This window comes from Opisthocomus hoazin, chromosome 6, assembly GCF_030867145.1.
Source record: "Opisthocomus hoazin isolate bOpiHoa1 chromosome 6, bOpiHoa1.hap1, whole genome shotgun sequence".
In the NCBI taxonomy this organism is placed as follows: domain Eukaryota; kingdom Metazoa; phylum Chordata; class Aves; order Opisthocomiformes; family Opisthocomidae; genus Opisthocomus; species Opisthocomus hoazin.
In genome coordinates this window covers 1,594,764-1,610,726 of record NC_134419.1, presented here as the reverse complement: position 1 = coordinate 1,610,726, position 15,963 = coordinate 1,594,764, and the positions used below count along the sequence as shown (strand labels likewise).

Genomic DNA, 15,963 nt, shown 5'->3' with positions numbered 1-15,963 from the left:
GTTTGTGCCCATTGCCCCTTGTCCTGTCGCTGGGCACCACTGGAAAGAGTCTGGCCCCGTCCTCCTGACCCCCACCCTGCAGATATTTAGAGGCATTTCGAAGGTCCCCTCGCAGCCTTCTCTTCTTCAGGCTGAACAAGCCCAGCTCCCTCAGCCTCTCCTCGTAGGGGAGATGTTCCAGTCCCCTCCTCATCCTCGTAGCCCTCCGCTGGACTCTCTCCAGTAGCTCCTCATCTTTCTTGAACTGGGGAGCCCAGCACTGGACACAGTACTCCAGATGGGGCCTCACCAGGGCAGAGCAGATGGGGAGGAGACCCTCCCTCGCCCTGCTGCCCACACTCCTCGTGATGCACCCCAGGATCCCATTGGCCTTCTTGGCAGCCAGGGCACGCTGCTGGCTCATGGTCACCCTGTCGTCCCCCAGCACTCCCAGTCCCTCTCCGCAGAGCTGCTCTCCAGCAGGTCCACCCCAAGCCTGTACTGGTGCATGAGGTTGTTCCTCCCCAGGTGCAGGACCCTGCATTTGCCATTTGTAACAAGGAAAAAAACATGTGCAGTTTTTCAGTTAAAAACTATTTGCAGTTCCCCAGTTTTGTGATCTGGTGCTGGGATGGAAGGAGAAATGAGAAACCAGAGACGAGCACTTGCAGAAGGAGCTGGCGTTACTCCGTGTCGAGGAGCGACTGAGTGGAGCTGGTGGGCAGAAGCAGCGGTGCAGGGATGCGCAGCCTCGGGCAGCGACTGATGTTCGGTTGGTGCTGTGCACCGGGGAGGAACAACGGCCTGCGCAGGGCTGGGACAGCACTCGGTGATCTCCTGCGGGAACGTGGGGAATGCCACGCTCTGCTGAGGATCTCTGGGCGTTGGGGTGGCTTCTCGGCCCGGGGGCTGAGCTGACCGCGCTGCGCATCTCGCCGCGAGCAGCCGGCCGTGCCGCCCGGGTGGGCAGAGCCGAGTGCACGCGGCGGCGTTTCCGAGACCGAATCTCTGCTGGTGGCTGTTGATCATGACATGCATTTTTAATATAATTTAGATGACAAGCAAATTGCATATTGAATAGGCCTGGTATTTCTCGTGTTAAAATACCCTTGCCTGCTGTAACGATTACAAGGTAGATAGGTTAAAGCCTGTTTTACCTTACTGTAAGTTTCCCAGTCTTTCTGTGTGTGAAGAGCTCAGCAGCTTGGAAGTAGACAGAATCCCAGCATGGCAGGGGTTGACAGGGCCCTCTGTGGGTCACCCAGCCCAACCCCCTGCCCAAGCAGGGTCACCCAGAGCAGGCTGCACAGCACCGCGTCCAGGCGGGACTGGAATATCTCCAGAGAAGGAGACTCCACAGCCTCCCTGGGCAGCCTGGGCCACGGCTCCGTCAGCCTCAGAGGGAAGAAGTTCTTCCTCATGTTCAGCTGGAGCTTCCTCTGCTTCAGTTTGTGCCCGTTGCCCCTTGTCCTGTCGCTGGGCACCACTGGAAAGAGTCTGGCCCCGTCCTCCTGACCCCCACCCTGCAGATATTTAGAGGCATTTCGAAGGTCCCCTCTCAGCCTTCTCTTCTCCAGGCTGAACAAGCCCAGCTCCCTCAGCCTCTCCTCGTAGGGGAGATGCTCCAGTCCCCTCCTCATCCTCGCAGCCGTGCGCTGGGCTCTCTCCAGGCTGGAGGCCCCGCAGCAGTCTTCAGCCGTACTTTGTGTGACGCGTCGCAGTGCTGCGTCGCGCATCTTGCCCTGGACGTAACAGACACCCCACGAAACACTTCGCAGAGCCGAAGGCGGAGGGGTGGACGCGGCACCAGGGTGGCTCTGGCCCAGCCCCAGGACTAACCCGGCTCACACCAGCTCAGGTGTGACCTTTAATGGGACAAGGTGGCTGTCGTGGGTGGCAGCTCCGCTGGCCCCGTGCTTTGTGAGACACAGCTCTCCGTGGTGACGCGAGAGCTGTCGTCTGCAGTTGTCACCAGGGGCCAAGAGCCACCAAGTAAACCGGAAGATCTCGCAGCTGAAAGGCTCGTTCTGTTCTTCAGAAAGGGCTCAGAGAATTCCCATTGCTGTTACTTGGAGTTGCGTAGGGAGGGTGCACCGGAAAGAAATTCGAGAACTTGAGAACAGTAGCACTTTAATATGAAAATGAAGTTATCGATGTCTTTTTAATTCTTAAGCAACAAATATCAGGACATACTCAGTTACTAAAATATTTTTAGTTCTTTCCAGTGTTTCTGTAGTTACAATGTGAATTCCTTTAAATATTTATATTTAAGTATGTAAATATAAATACATAATATACAAGTATATAAATATCAACACATTTATAAATATAAACACAGACATATAAATATGTAAACATGCCAACCATGCATAAATATTTACGATATAAGCAGAGAGTGTGTAAACAGGCCAGTAGAAATGTCAGTCTCTTGCTGGTGTCGCGGTTTGCTTTCGCTTCCCGCGCTTGCCTGGCTGCCGATGCCGCGACGCGCGCTGCTCCTCGCCGATGCGCTGAGATGGAGGGCTACGAGGATGAGGAGGGGACTGGAGCATCTCTGCTACGAGGAGAGGCTGAGGGAGCTGGGCTTGTTCAGCCTGGAGAAGAGAAGGCTGAGAGGGGACCTTAGAAATGCCTCTAAATATCTGCAGGGTGGGGGTCAGGAGGACGGGGCCAGACTCTTTCCAGTGGTGCCCAGCGACAGGACAAGGGCCAACAGGCACAAACTGGAGCATGGGAAGCTCCAGCTGAAGATGAGGAAGAACTTCTTCCCTCTGAGGGTGACGGAGCCCTGGCCCAGGCTGCCCAGGGAGGCTGGGGAGTCTCCTTCTCTGGAGATATTCCAGACCCGCCTGGACAAGGTCCTGTGCAGCCGGCTCTGGGTGACCCTGCTTGGGCAGGGGGTTGGGCTGGGTGACCCACAGAGGTCCCTGCCAGCCCCTACTATTCTGTGATTCTGTGAAATTTAGGGTGAAAATGATAGTGCAGTGACAGCAGGCACCCAGAGCGTGGTCAGTTTGTAACACCCATGCAGGCTTATTGCCCTCATTTTTGGAGCGCGCAGGAAAGGCGGATTTTATGAAATGCATCTTTCTTAGACTTTTTCTGTCTGTGCTTTTGAAACCTCAGCTGTGAGTTCTGGCTGTGTGCACAAGTGGTTTCGTAAGGTTTCGTTAGGCGATGGGAGGGCTCGGCGCAGAAGCGATGGAGCTCTGCTGAACTTGGAGTGATGGATTGCAGATGGCGGCGCGAACATCTGTACAGCGGGAGGAACGCGTGCCTTCCGCTTCTGGGGAAATGGAAGCTCATGAAACGAAATCACCGAGAGGAGACAGGAGCGGTTCCAGCGGAAGCCACCTCCGTCTGCGCAGTGATGCGGGCCCTGCCGGCGGGTGCGAGCGCGAAGGGCGGCAGAGCGGCGGGGGCTGCTCGCTGGGCTGAGCTGCAGGCGTGGGTTTCTTGCTTTCTAGCAAGAAAGAAGAAGGGGGAAAAAAAAGGCAGGGGAAAAAAGAGAGAAGGGGAGCAACTGCCTAGTAATGACTCGAGGTCTGTATTTTCCCCCTTTCCTTCCCTTCGATGATATTTGGGAAGTTTTGGTTTTCTACAAACAAATCTCCTTTGAAGGTTTTTCAGTGAGGTTACTTAACACAGAATCAGGCCCTCAGAGTATCTTGAGGAGGAGACAAAGAGGAATGTAGCACGCTGATATGCCAGTATGAAATAACTAAAATACTAATACTGCAATGATTTGGGACTATTTTAACATTATATGTACTTTTTCTTTGTATTCACCAATAATTAAAATGAAAAAGCTAAGTGGATGTAGAATAAAAAGGCTCATTAGATCTCCTTCCCCCATTCCTGCCCCAGCCCCGTCCCGGGGTGCGCAGGGGATCACTGATCCAGTCGGGCAGAGATGTGCAAAGCAGTGAGCATCTGCAGTAGAGTTAATTCTTGGGTTTCTGAGTTGAGCATGAGAGGTAAAATCACGGCTTACGTATTCTCACTGCTGCTAAGATGGTGGTCTAAAGCCTGGGAGTTCCTCCGAGGCTCCTTCTGGTTAATGCAGTAAACACAGCAGCAGGCAGGACTGCCAGCGGGCTGCCAAGTGTGCATCTGCACTCTCCCAGTATAATTCCCTGAGCTGCAGAGGAACTTACTTGATAGTCCCAAACCCATTTTGTCATCTGTTCCTTTCACTTATCTCTTGCTTTCACTCTTTTAATCCTTTGCTTTAAAAAAAAAAAAAAGATTAATAACATGCATAGAATGAAAGTGTGCATCCTTGCAGTTTGTACTCTTAACATCCTTACATTTACAACTTGTGGCATCTTAATTTATGTCACTTTCAATTTAAAGAAACAGGAAAATAACTCCCCTAATGTGCTTTGAAATGTTTCAATACTCTGAAACGTAAAGCTGAAGCTAAATACTCAGCGAGGGGCATGGTAAATCCTGCACTGCACCCTGTGCTAAGGTCTGGCTGTAGTGGATGCATTTTTGTCGTTCGTGCAGTGGTGTGGAGCGAGCGTGTCTGGGAACACCGTCCGCGGGTCCACGTTGCTGGCAGACATCCCTGTGGTGGTACCGTCAGCTCTGCAGCTGGCACCAGAGTTATTGCACGAGGAGGCTTTAACGTTGACCCTTGTCTTTTTGCTTTCTGTCTCTGGTACCTCGTAGCCGACGGTGGTAGGTCAAGGTCGAGGGGGTTTCTCCTCCCCCTCTGCTCTGCCCTGGGGAGGCCCCATCTGCAGTGCTGGGTCCAGTGCTGGGCTCCCCACTTCAAGAAAGATGAGGAGCTGCTGGAGAGAGTCCAGCGCAGGGCTGCGAGGATGAGGAGGGGACTGGAGCATCTCTCCTGCGAGGAGAGGCTGAGGGAGCTGGGCTTGTTCAGCCTGGAGAAGAGAAGGCTGCGAGGGGACCTTAGAAATGCCTCTAAATATCTGCAGGGTGGGGGTCAGGAGGATGGGGCCAAGATCTTTCCAGTGGTGCCCAGCGACAGGACAAGGGGCAACGGGCACAAACTGAAGCAGAGGAAGCTCCAGCTGAACCCGAGGAAGAACTTCTTCCCTCTGAGGGTAACGGAGCCCTGGCCCAGGCTGCCCAGGGAGGCTGTGGAGTCTCCTTCTCTGGAGATATTCCAGCCCCGCCTGGCCGCGGTGCTGTGCAGCCGGCTCTGGGTGACCCTGCTTGGGCAGGGGGTTGGGCTGGGTGACCCCAGAGGTCCCTGCCAACCCCCCCATGCTGTGACTCTGTGACGGAGTGGTTCGTCGCCTCTTGGCTCACGGAGGTACGATCCCTTGAAACGCTGTCACGCTAGGCACCTCCTCCGGGTATCAGGTCTGGTTTTGCCTTGTTTGGAAATCATTATTGATGGCCTGAAGCACAAAGACAAGCTCCTGATGGAGTTAATGACTGCAGCGATTCAGGAAAGGGGCGAATAGCTCACGTAGGTAGGGGTTTAGACTTTTGGTTTTGCAAACCAGATTTTACCAATGCTTTTTCCCCAAACTTCTCAGAGTGAAACTAGAAAACTGTTTGCAGAAAACATATGAAATATAATGGGTGAAGTGAAAATTTGGTGCTGTCCGTTGTGTCAGTATCTTCTTTCTTAACCCAGAGTCTCTCAAACTTGCTTTGCCTCTGCCTTGCTCTTTGTCACACATTTGCTTTGTGGTGTCCTCACAGACCCAGCCTTTGCTGCCTTGCTCTGGCCAGCAGACTTCTGTGGGCAGCGCTTAGGACGTTCCGGGATTCTTTCCTGTTGCTGGATGTTAAACCCAATTTCTTTAACAGAAAGTTTGAAAATCCGAGGCAGGGAGAGTGCCATCTCATTCTAGGAGCAGCAGGATTTCCAGGTTAACTTTGGGGTACTTGCCAAGACCGTACAAGTTTTGTTTAAGGTGCCGTTTACTCTTTGAACCGGTTGTTGTTTCTGTGCTTTTACATCATCGTTCATACAAAAGAAGATTTTGTTTCCACGTTGTCTTCTTTTTAGGAATTATTCCAACGTGACTTTCTGATTTCCTCCATTTCTAAAATTTATTGATGAATGTTATGGCATCAGGAAGGTGGCAAGATGCTTTTATTTGGTAGATTTGTCAGTAATCATGAAATGTGTGTTTCTGACTTCTGTGCTGTGTCTTTAATCCCTATTCAGATTTGCAGCCATAACAAATTTGCCTTTTGTTCGTGCTTCTTTCCTTTCTCATGCCTTTCTTTGTACTCTTATTAGCGCATGGTTTAGGTATCGCCTGTCATCTGGGCAAAGTGCTGATTAGTTTTGCTCAGCACATATTTGTCCAAGTTCTCTAATTTTCCGGCGTTAGAGCTCTTCCTACAGATTTGGGCTGGTTTCTTTTTCTTTTTTTCCCCTTCATCAATCCCTTCTCCGTTTAATGCGGAATGAATCATTAGTGGCTCTAATCTCTTCCATCTCAGTTTTTTTGCAGTAATTTTCTCTCATATTAGACTTGTGCTTAACTGTTAACTTTTGGAAGAAGCTTTTTTCCCCTCCATTTCCCTCATGGCCACCGAGGCAAAACACAGTGTTCCTCCTCACTTTTCCCCTCACTCGAGTCCCTTTCACTCCTTCGTCGATGTTTTACATGAACGATTCCTGACTCTTTTTAGAGCCAACTTTTGCTGCTACTGTCTTCATCCTTCGTAAGCCGATGGGAAGCAAAATAGCAGAGCGCGAGGTCCTGGCTCTGCTCACTCGTTTCTTGGCAGTAAGGGCCACGTGCGTGTACGCAGAGCGGGCTGCAGTGCTTTCTGCAGGCGGTTCGCTCCCTGCTCCCACCAGCAAGGACGCTGGGATAGGTGCTGAGCTGCAGAGTGGGTTACGGTCCCCGTAACGCTTCCCTCTGGGGACAACAGGAAGGAGTTAGCTTCCCTTACTCAAAGCACATAATTTGTTTCATGATGTAGCTTATCTCACTGCTCTCCAGGCACTGATCTCTCCTTACTACTCGTGTATTATTTTCATACGTGTGGCGGGCGGTTGTCCCATTGTCTTCATTTGGATGAAGAGTTAGAATGTACCCTCAGCAAGTTTGCTGATGACACCAAACTGGGAGGTGTGGTAGATACACCAGAAGGCTGTGCTGCCATTCAGCGTGACCTGGACAGGCTGGAAAGCTGGGCAGAGAGGAACCTGATGAGGTTCAACAAAGGCAAATGCAGGGTCCTGCACCTGGGGAGGAACAACCTCATGCACCAGTACAGGCTTGGGGTGGACCTGCTGGAGAGCAGCTCTGCGGAGAGGGACCTGGGTGTCCTGGTGGACGACAGGGTGACCATGAGCCAGCAGTGTGCCCTGGCTGCCAAGAAGGCCAATGGGATCCTGGGGTGCATCACGAGGAGTGTGGCCAGCAGGACAAGGGAGGTTCTCCTTCCCCTCTACACTGCCCTGGGGAGGCCCCATCTGCAGTGCTGTGTCCAGTGCTGGGCTCCCCAGTTCAAGAGAGATGAAGAGCTACTGGAGAGAGTCCAGCGGAGGGCTGCGAGGATGATGAGGGGACTGGAGCATCTCAACTACGAGGAGAGGCTGAGGGAGCTGGGCTTGTTCAGCCTGAAGAAGAGAAGGCTGAGAGGGGACCTAATAAATGCTTACAAATATCTTAAGGGTGGATGTCAGGAGGACGGGGCCAGACTCTTTCCAGTGGTGCCCAGTGACAGGACAAGGGGCAACGGGCACAAACTGAAGCAGAGGAAGCTCCAGCTGAACATGAGGAAGAACTTCTTCCCTCTGAGGGTGACGGAGCCCTGGCCCAGGCTGCCCAGGGAGGCTGTGGAGTCTCCTTCTCTGGAGATATTCCAGCCCCGCCTGGACGCGGTGCTGTGCCCCCTGCTCTGGGTGACCCTGCTTGGGCAGGGGGTTGGGCTGGGTGACCCACAGAGGTCCCTGCCAACCCCGACCATTCTGTGATTCTGTGATTGTCTTTTTTAGCTTTCTTTGCTGTCTTTCGTGTGCACTTCAGCTTTGTTCCATGAGGCCTTCTGTCTCTTTTTACAGTCTTCCACATTTGGGAAGTATTTTCTCCTTTATCCGCTCTGATTTAGTATTCTCCTAATCAGCTGCTTTTGTCAGCAGACATTTGTGTGTACTCCTTGTTCATTAAAAAAGGAAAATCGTTCCTGACTCAGCGTCTGATTTCCCTTCTTTTGTCCTGTCCATGCAACGCTGCGAAGGAACCACCTAGATGCCTGTTATACCTAGATTGCCTGTTTAAACAAACCCTTTCAAATTTATTTTTCTGGCTTGACAGAGCACTAATCTCTGGGGGTTTTGTGCTTTTGGGGGGTTTGAGGTTTTGGGGGGTTTGAGGTTTTGGGGTTTTTTAGTTGTAATCTTTGAGGACCTAAGTCTTCAAATGTTTGCTGTTAGGTAAGTACTAGCTAAAGGGCATTCCTCCGCTGAATGCCTCTCCGAGGACGTTTGCAGCACTGGATGCCGGTGACCTCATCCTGCAGCACGTTTCGTGCTCTTTCTGTGAGCAGACCTGAACAAAACGGCACTGATGTCCGCAGAGCTCGCGTGGGTCACTTCAGCGAGGTGGTGGGCTGCGGCTGGCCTGGCCAGCAGGGCAGTCACGGCTGAAGGGCCGGGCAGGACATCGAATCAGGGCTAAAGCGTCTGCGCTGCTCCTCGGGCTGCTGCTCGCTGTTGGCCGCGTCTGCCGGGAGCGGGGAGGAGGCTGAGGGTGGCAGGAGGAGAAGGCTGGGTCTCCCAGAAAGCCGGGGTGTTTTAGGAGCTCTGAGGAAAGCTTGCTTTGTCTCTGCTGGTACAAACAGTGCCAGTAAATCATGTCCTGCCATGGCTCCCCACAGGCTCTCCCTTTGCTGTCCTGTGATTTTCCTGGAGGGGTTGGTGGTTCGTTAGCCAGGAAGCTGTTAATGGCAGCGAGAAGCAGAAACCAGGGTGGGCACGCTGATGTTCCAGGCTCTGTTAGAATAAAGCATACGGCATTTGTAGGAATACCACGTAAGATCAGGCTTCCAACTCCTTTCAGTGGTGCCCAGCAACAGGACAAGGGGCAATGGGCACAAACTGGAGCATGGGAAGTTCCAGCTGAACCCGAGGAAGAACTTCTTCCCTCTGAGGGTGCCGGAGCCCTGGCCCAGGCTGCCCAGGGAGGCTGTGGAGTCTCCTTCTCTGGAGATATTCCAGCCCCGCCTGGACGCGGTGCTGTGCAGCCTGCTCTGGGTGACCCTGCTTGGGCAGGGGGTTGGGCTGGGTGACCCACAGAGGGCCCTGCCAACCCCGACCATGCTGGGATGCTGTGATTCCCTGGTACACCTTCCTAAATCCGAATAATACGAAGCCCCTTAAGGAGTCCCTGAACCAGGCACTGTGTCCGTGTATTGCCTCAGCTTGGTGGCCTTTTTTCCCTCAGATGTGTCTGAACGCCTTTTAAAATCCATTTAGAACTTTGGCTTGTATACAGTTCTGTGGCAGGGAGTTGAAGAAATATTACTCATCCTGATTTTGCCCTCATACACGGGATAAAATTGGTGTTATCTTTGTGTAGCTTTTGAGCACTTGAAATTGGCTGTACTGAGAAACAGACCTTTGAATGAGATACTAAATTATAGAAATTATACAACACTGGCTAATGTTTGTTATTAAACATGTGACCATCTTTAGCGGTGAAATTTTATTATTAGCCATATATTCAGTTTTCTTACAGTTCTCAAGGCAGTGCATCCAGATGTTTTTTTTTCTGGCGTACTTAAAAGTTTGTGGTTCAAATGTAACCGAATGCGTTGCGGGGATCTCTGCTGCGTATTACAGCAAGCATCCTCTGACAGCAGATACTGTGCCAGTGAATTGTCGAACATGAATACCCTGGTTTTTAATTCCTTTTAGGAGAGACGCCGCAATATAATCAGAATATTATAAAATACAGTTGCATTTACACTTGCTAAAGTTGTTTTCCGAAGCGAAACAGAATCACAGAATCACAGAATGGTCGGGGTTGGCAGGGACCTCTGTGGGTCACCCAGCCCAACCCCCTGCCCAAGCAGGGTCACCCAGAGCAGGCTGCACAGCACCGCGGCCAGGCGGGGCTGGAATATCTCCAGAGAAGGAGACTCCACAACCTCCCTGGGCAGCCTGGGCCAGGGCTCCGTCATCCTCAGAGGGAAGAAGTTCTTCCTCATGTTCAGCTGGAGCTTCCCATGCTCCAGTTTGTGCCCATTGCCCCTTGTCCTGTCGCTGGGCACCACTGGAAAGAGTCTGGCCCCGTCCTGCTGACCCCCACCCTGCAGATATTTAGAGGCATTTCTAAGATCCCCTCTCAGCCTTCTCTTCTCCAGGCTGAACAAGCCCAGCTCCCTCAGCCTCTCCTCGTAGGAGAGATGCTCCAGTCCCCTCCTCATCCTCGCAGCCCTCCGCTGGACTCTCTCCAGTAGCTCCTCATCTTTCTTGAAGTGAAACGAAGGCAGTTTGCAGTCGTTGTCTGTACCGTGCGTGTCACCGTGCCTCGCGTGTCACCGTGCCTCGCGCGTCAGGGCTGTCCCCGCTGTGTGTTGGGGCTGAAGTCTGGCTGCGGGGCGCGGTGCCCCTCGCCGCGTCCCCGCTGCGGCGTACGGATGCGCTGCGCCTGCCGTCCCCTCCCGAGCGTCTCTGACGTTACTGACGTACGTCTGTGCACTGCCCGAGTTTCCAGCAGCTTGGTGGTTACTGAATAGACGCCAACGGACGTGTTTTCAAACTGGGCTTTAACCTATATCGATAAAAACCACATTTACTTCTCCTGAAAGACACTTTTATGTGCAAGGTGGGTAATGAAGAACGTAATCACCCTTTCTCAAGTGAAACGAATGTTTTCTGCACAGAAAAAGAAACAAAAGTTTAGAGGCTTCATTCTAGAGAGCTGTTTGCAAGCTTGATGTAGGGTCTGAAATGACTTGTTTGCCTTAAAAGTCACAGAATGGTCAGGGTTGGAAGGGACCTCTGTGGGTCATCTAGTCCAGCCCTCCTGCCGAAAAATAACTGGATGGGAAACCCCTTGACAATTCGTTTTGCCAGGTATCCGTAAGAGAAGGAGCCGTGACAGAGCGAGTCAGTGACTGCAGAAATGACCTTGTTTTATCCCCTAGCATCAGGATCCATCTAGCATTCGATAGGCATGTCCCAGCTAATCCATTTCTGTGGAAACGATGTGCAGTTTTTAAGCTCTTAAAATGATAATTGAATTATTTCAATTGCTGGAAATACCACTGAGACAAAGTCCCTATTTTCTGAGCTTTTTAGTGAAAGACACTCACAGATTTGGGGTGAACGGGAGCGATTCCACGACTTAGTGGGCTGATCTCTTTGCCGGGGACTGGTGAGCAACTTAGTTTCTTGATAGCTCGTGGCAGTATTAATGAGCTAGATACACAGATCACAGAATCACAGAGTGGTGGGGGTTGGAAGGGACCTCTGTGGGTCATCTAGTCCGACCCTCCTGCTGAAGCAGGGTCACCTACAGTAGGCTGTAGAGGACCTTGTCCAGGCAAGTCTTGAATATCTCCAGAGAAGGAGACTCCACAACCTCCCTGGGCAGCCTGGGCCAGGGCTCCGTCACCCTCAGAGGGAAGAAGTTCTTCCTCGGGTTCAGCTGGAGCTTCCTCTGCTTCAGTTTGTGCCCGTTGCCCCTTGTCCTGTCGCTGGGCACCACTGGAAAGAGTCTGGCCCCATCCTCCTGACACCCACCCTGCAGATATTTGTAAGTATATATTAGGTTGATGACGTTGGTTTGTGTTCACTCGTCGTTCATGGCTCCTGAGCAGCGGCATGTGGGACTTTCAAAGGTGTTGAACATTTTGCCTAAGAAGTGGCAGCATTGTTTTGTTCATAGGATTGTACATAAAGCTTGTACTGCCCAGATACTTGTAAAAGGTCAGTCTAAATCAAAGCAACTTCATCTTAGTTATTTCAGAAGGAGGCCCAGTGGATAGAGCCAGCTGTACTGACCTGTGAATGGGAGGTTCCCATTTTCAGTTGTCCCCCACGTTCCCTGCAGAGTTTCTGTGGCAAGCTAAGACGACAAGAGCACCTTCATTTTCATTTAGAATATACTTCAACCCTGGGATATATAGTCTCCATTTTTTTGTGCTGTTGGCAGTTTTCCCTGTCCTTAAACGTGTCGCTGCCGTCACCCAGCTGGGGGTCGTATGCTTAGCTGCCCTTGAAGACGGTGACTCCTGCGTTTAAGGAAACCTTTGTGCCTTTTTGTCATCACCGTGCTGGTATTGGAAGCCAGCTGCGAAAATGGAAGATGTACTGCTAAGGGAGAAGTTTTCTCTGGGGGATTTTTCCATTGAAAAGAAAGGCTGCGAGAGTCGGTTGAGTTGGCTGTAAAGCTGATTTACAGTGCAGTGGATGACAAAATATAGCCCAGAATTATGAATATATCATTCATGCTGCATGCTTTTTTTTTTTTTCTCCTCCAAAACTGCCTTCTATGACTTCAGAAGATGATGGATACTGCCAGGTGCTTATAGAATTCAGGTTAGGAAAATTACTTCAGTATCATGCACTGACATTTGAGACCACTTTGGTATTACAAATGCTTATGGTTTCTTTCGCTTTGCTGATGCTTGCATATAAGCAAGTACAGCAAGATGTGTTATTATTTACCTTAATTGAAAACAGTTAAAAATGTTGCGTAATGCTACATTTCTGTTTGGGTTTTGTTGGTTTTTTTTTTATATAAACACTTCTACTGCATGAGAAAATCGAGCGAAAGCATGGCGTAGGCAAGGTGTGTAACAGCTGGCAAAGAAGGACTCTTTCTATGAATGCCACTTAAGTGAAATACACAGAGAGTGCTGCAGGAGGTGCCACCCTGGATTCCTTCCCATGGAACTCCAGCTCCTACTAACAGTGGATGTGACTGGCTGGATGCACTGGCTTCCAGTCCCCTTGCTGGGGGTGCAGAGCACGGGCTTACATTTCCTGGGAATAAACTCATAGTGGCATGATCCATATGAAATAAATATATTTAGATTACTTACAATCGCTCTGATTTTTCAAGTGTGAACCTAGTAGGGCCATAAATTAGTTTTAGGGAGATAATCTTGGGAACATCCAGTTTGAAGGTTATGATAAAAATACCTGAGGTTTATGAGATGTCCCTCCAGAGAAGGCGGTGGCTGTTGTTTTCATATGGGTTTTAGTTCGGCAAACTTTTCCAGACTTCCAAATACCCTGAAGTAAGATATTGGGCAAAGGAGCCTGGAGACCCAGGGCTCTCTACGGTGCCATTTGCAGCCTCCTGGGATTCAGTTACCCCTCCGTCAGAGCTCCGACTTTAGTGGCACTGCACAGCTAGGCAAAGTGTGGCTCCAGATTAGCAAACTTAATTACTCAGTTGGCCTGGAGTCCATCGAGTCAGACTTAATGAGTGTATGTGTATCTATTTCCCTCTGTCTTGCCCTGGGAACCTTTCATCCTGTTGGCTGATTTCAGTCCAATTTGACAAGCAGAGTTCTCCAGTATACTGACGTGCTTCCACGTTTGGGGTCGGAAGAAAAAGAAGACCTTGAAGCGGCCTCCTTCGAGGAGGAAGGTTCTGAAGTGAGCTCATGGAGGAGAGCCCCAAAGCAAACAGAGTTTGTAACTATCCCTGCTGCAGAAAAAGCTTCCGCTGACCAGAAGGACATTGAACAAAAAGCATATGTCCATGGGAAAGCAGACTTTGCTGCTGCGGAGAATAATGGAATTATGCATTTTTCCAAGTCTGAATGCTGTGAAGAACGGGGAATGCGCATTGACAGGAAACGTGGTGTCGCTCGCTCATTGTAAAGTTTGTCTTTAATTAGAAGTTTCCATTTGAAATTTTAGAAATTAATCACCATTTTAAGACTTTTTTTTTTTTTTCATGGGACAGGAAAAGCTGTTCATCTGAAAAAGTGGAAGGAAGTGGTTCTGCTGAACTGTGGCGTTGATTGTTTCCAGCTCAGTTCCGTTCTGTGTGTCCGGCGTAACAGCTCCAGACTCGCGGTGTGGAACTTGCAGGTAGAATTTCTGGTAATGGAAGACAGCGGTTTCTGATTTTGAGGGATAAGCTAGGTACTCTTGCCCAGGCAAGAATCCTCTCTTGGGTGCTGTTTATAGATGCATCTGACTTTTCTTCTTGGAGGTTAAATGATGTATTCAACAAATGCCACCTCTTGCCAACTGAGTCTAGTTGGAGGCTGGTGACAAGTGGTGTCCCTCAGGGGTCAGTACTGGGCCCAGTCTTGTTTAACTTCTTCATCAACGACCTGGATGAAGAGTTAGAATGTACCCTCAGCAAGTTTGCTGACGACACCAAACTGGGAGGTGTGGTAGATACACTGGAAGGCTGTGCTGCCATTCAGCGTGACCTGGATAGGCTGGAGAGCTGGGCAGAGAGGAACCTGATGAGGTTCAACAAGGGCAAGTGCAGGGTCCTGCACCTGGGGAGGAACAACCTCATGCACCAGTACAGGCTTGGGGTGGACCTGCTGGAGAGCAGCTCTGCGGAGAGGGACCTGGGTGTCCTGGTGGACGACAGGTTAACTATGAGCCAGCAGTGTGCCCTGGCTGCCAAGAAGGCCAATGGGATCCTGGGGTGCATCAAGAAGAGTGTGGCCAGCAGGACAAGGGAGGTTCTCCTTCCCCTCTACACTACCCTGGTGAGGCCTCATCTGGAGTACTGTGTCCAGTTCTGGGCTCCCCAGTTCAAGAAGGATGAAGAGCTACTGGAGAGAGTCCAGAGGAGGGCTACAAGGATGGTGAGGGGACTGGAGCATCTCCACTACGAGGAGAGGTTGAGGGAACTGGGCCTGTTCAGCCTGAAGAAGAGAAGGCTGCGAGGGGACCTTATAAATGCCTACAAATATCTGAAGGGTGGGTGTCAGGAGGATGGGGCCAAGCTCTTTTCAGTGGTGCCCAGTGACAGGACAAGGGGTAATGGGCACAAACTGAGGCACAGGAAGTTCCGTCTGAACATGAGGAGGAACTTCTTCTCTCTGAGGGTGACGGAGCACTGGAACAGGCTGCCCAGGGAGGTTGTGGAGTCTCCTTCTCTGGAGATATTCAAGACCCGCCTGGACAAGGTCCTGTGCAGCCTGCTGTAGGTGACCCTGCTTATGCAGGGGGGTTGGACTAGATGACCCACAGAGGTCCCTTCCAACCCCTACTATTCTGTGATTCTGTGATTCTGTGATTCTGTATGCAGAATGATGTTTGGTAGCGCCTCGTGCCGTGTGTATGGTTTCCGTGGTCAGCTGAGACTGTAATACTTTGCTACAGTTCTTGCATTTCCCCCAATTTTTTGAATGCTCATATCAAAAATGAAGTGTGATATATCCATTTTGAGAATGGCTTTCCCAATAGTTTGTATGTGATTTAGTAGGAAACCCAAAGCTAGCTGTATCGGACAGTCTTTTGAAATCCATTATATTACATTATATACAGTTTTCTGTCCCCTTTTGGGAAGTCACAGTACCTCAAATGGAGCATTCATCTTATTGAGGCTTGTAGGAAATAATGTTCTGTTCCTGTAATAGGATTGGCTGTCTCTTTACAAACTTTCTTTCGCAAAACAGCAGTGAAATAATGAAAAATGGGGTTTATACTTTCTAAAGCCATATTCAACCTTGTAATTGTGGTAGTGCATTGGTAAGTATGAACCCTTGGGTCCAGAAGGCGATAGTCATAAAGCTGGCTTTCTAGAACAGGAGTCAGGGTGGAGAAAAAGAGAGGGACACTGCTGACAGCAAAAATATTGAAGACGAAAGAATAAAAGTATTACAAGCTGGAGAAATTCTTCCCCCTGAGGGTGGTGAGGCCCTGGCCCAGGCTGCCCAGAGAAGCTGTGGCTGCCCCCTCCCTGGCAGTGCTCAAGGCCAGGTTGGATGGAGCTCTGAGCACCCTGGGCTGGTGGGAGATGTCCCTGCTCATGGCAGGGGGGTTGGAACCAGAGGAGCTTTAGGGTCCCTTCCAACCCAAACCATTCTGTGATTTTA

At 50.6% G+C, this 15,963-nt stretch overlaps 2 protein-coding genes across 12 annotated transcripts in view; both read left to right on the top strand.

Moving 5' to 3' along the window:
* The window catches only part of SRSF11 (serine and arginine rich splicing factor 11), a 339,983-nt gene that overhangs the window by 127,643 nt on the left and 196,377 nt on the right, over positions 1-15,963 (top strand). The gene's annotated exons all lie outside the window — the stretch shown is intronic.
* Positions 1-15,963, top strand: part of LRRC7 (leucine rich repeat containing 7) — a 332,198-nt gene that overhangs the window by 165,614 nt on the left and 150,621 nt on the right. The window contains exon 2 of one of the 11 annotated variants that reach the window (XM_075424243.1): positions 13,860-13,987. The exons of the other annotated variants lie outside the window; for them this stretch is intronic. The gene's annotated coding sequence lies outside the window, so the exon portion shown is untranslated. The remainder of the gene's footprint in view (positions 1-13,859; positions 13,988-15,963) is intronic. 11 annotated transcript variants of the gene reach the window in all.